The sequence below is a fragment of the Bufo gargarizans genome, chromosome 3 (assembly GCF_014858855.1).
Source record: "Bufo gargarizans isolate SCDJY-AF-19 chromosome 3, ASM1485885v1, whole genome shotgun sequence".
Lineage (NCBI taxonomy): Eukaryota > Metazoa > Chordata > Amphibia > Anura > Bufonidae > Bufo > Bufo gargarizans.
The window spans coordinates 249905330-249907622 of NC_058082.1; the positions used below are offsets into that span (position 1 = coordinate 249905330).

Sequence of the window (2293 nt, forward strand, 5' to 3'; positions counted from 1 at the left end):
TTGAATCACAATGAATGCAGCACAGAGCAATGAGGAGCCCTGGAACCCCATAAGGCGCTGCTAAAAGCAGGTAGGGGTTGGTATTCTGCTGTCCTTCATAGTGTACACTAGAGGAAGGAAGTCTAGTGCCGAAGCACCATGATGAAGGGACAAGCAGGGAATAAAAAATACAGACGTCTGGAGATAATTAGTGCATTCAGTTAAGGGGTTGGAAAGTAAAATGTGAAACTCCCATGCAATCCCTTAGGTCTACAAACTTGCTAAGGAAGTGGTTAGAGGATATGGAAGGTAAACAAGATAGGAAAAAGACGTCTTTGCTTCGGCTTCACATATACTAAAATTGGAACAATACAGAGAAGATTAGCATGGCCCCTGCGCAAGGATGACACATTTGTGAAGCGTTCAATTTTTTTTTTCTCTCAAATTTTAAAATCAACCCTGAAAAATCCAAGATCCTCCACATAGGTTTATCCCCAACCCAAATTTCTGCCCTCCAATTAGGCTCTCCATTCAACTGGTCTGATAGACACCTAACCTGCCTGGGCATTAAATTAACCTCTCATCTCCCAGATCTGTTCCATCTCAACTGTCCTCCCCTCCTGAAAGCTATTGTTGCTCAGCTGGATTCCCTGGACTATCCATATCTGTCTTGGTTTGGCAGAAAAAAAAATTGGTGATGTCTCTGATAATTCCAAGACTCACTTACCTCCTGCAAGTTCTCCCAATTGCTATCCCAAGGTCATTTTTTAGATCTTTGAACTCCCAGATCCGGAAATTTATCTGGCAGGGTAATAAATCTAGAATTTCCTTTTCTATTTAACAAAACCTAAACATCTCGGTGGGATAGGTTTACCCGAGCCTGAAATATATATGAAGGCTATACATTTAACTAGAGTGATTGATTGGCTCAGACCCTTAAGTCATAAACAATGGCTACCATTAGAAAATATATTTTTTCCTTCCACTATCAGGGCCCTGTTGTTGTCGGATAGTCCAATCCCTGCTATCACCTCCATTCCGACGCCTATAATTCGCACTTCTTTGAAGGTATGGGAGTGGTTCTCCTCCAACTATCGTGCCTTACCACTGCCCTCTCCTTTCCTTCAGGTAGGGGATATCATTTCATTAGCTCCAGAAGAGCTGAAGGACTCTTGGCCCCTAGGGATCAGATCATCTACTAAGTTAGTAACAGATCTATTAGACAAGGATGGATGTGTTCTCTCTGGAGCGTCTCTTATAGAAAGTCTAAATATTACTTCCTCACATGCTCTATTTCTTGCTTTTATTAGAAAAGAAATCATCCTTAGAGCCAAATCCCTGAACATACAGAAACCCTTAGACTGGTTTGAGAATCTGCTGAATTCCACTAAATACCCCTCTAAGTTAATATCCGCTCTTTACACAAAACTTACCCTCTCCCCTATTAATGTCAAACCGGCAGTAATAGGGCTAGGGGAAAGAGACCTGGGAAGACAATTTTCTCAATTGGACATAACCAAACTATTCACTACCCCCCACAAACTCTCACGCTGTGTCCGCGTGCAAGAGAATGGTTACAAGGTTTTATCCAGATGGTATAAAACACCAGACAAGATCTCCTTGTACTATCCTAACGTCCCAGACAAATGTTGGAGATGTGAAAAGAACAAAGGCTCATATTTCCATATCTGGTGGGAATGTCCTCTGTTAAATCCCTGGTGGAAGAAAATATTCAAATTAAACAATAGTATATGCAATACCAACTTCTCTACTTCCCCCAAGATAGCTCTATTATCTTTTGGCATTCATGGGGCAGACACCCACAAAAAAAACTCTCTTTTCCTTCCTGATTTCAGCGGCACGGCTACTCATCCCCACATATTGGCATAACTTAGATATTCCCACTATTGATCAGTGGATAGCTAAGGTTGATCAATTTTATAGCCTCGAAGAGCTCTCACATTGGGAACTAATATCCAGAAGTACCTTCCTCCGTATTTGGTCTTTATGGAAATCGTATAGAAACTTTTTATAAATACCTTACAATCTATTTCCAGGTGTTCATGCATTTAAGTCTTATGTTTTGTTCTACTCTTAAAAAAAATCTGTAATTTATGTAAACACTATGTCTATAAGCAAGTGTAATGATTGTAGCTTAAACTATACTCTGTCTTACGCTATGGTGTATTATGTTTACAATATTCATCTGTACGGATATTTTAAAACAATAAAAATAGTTAAAAAAAAAAAAGATAGGAAAAAGACAGAGAAAGTGTTAGAAAAGGCTTGGATGAAGCATGGAAATGTAAACCCT

The 2293-nt window shown here is 39.7% G+C and overlaps 1 non-coding gene across 1 annotated transcript; it reads left to right on the top strand.

The window, feature by feature from the left end:
* The first annotated feature begins 310 nt into the window (after positions 1 to 310).
* LOC122933509 lies at positions 311 to 413 on the top strand. Its single transcript, XR_006388464.1, has one exon. It is a non-coding gene; the product is annotated as a U6 spliceosomal RNA (small nuclear RNA).
* Positions 414 to 2293: the final 1880 nt, after the last annotated feature.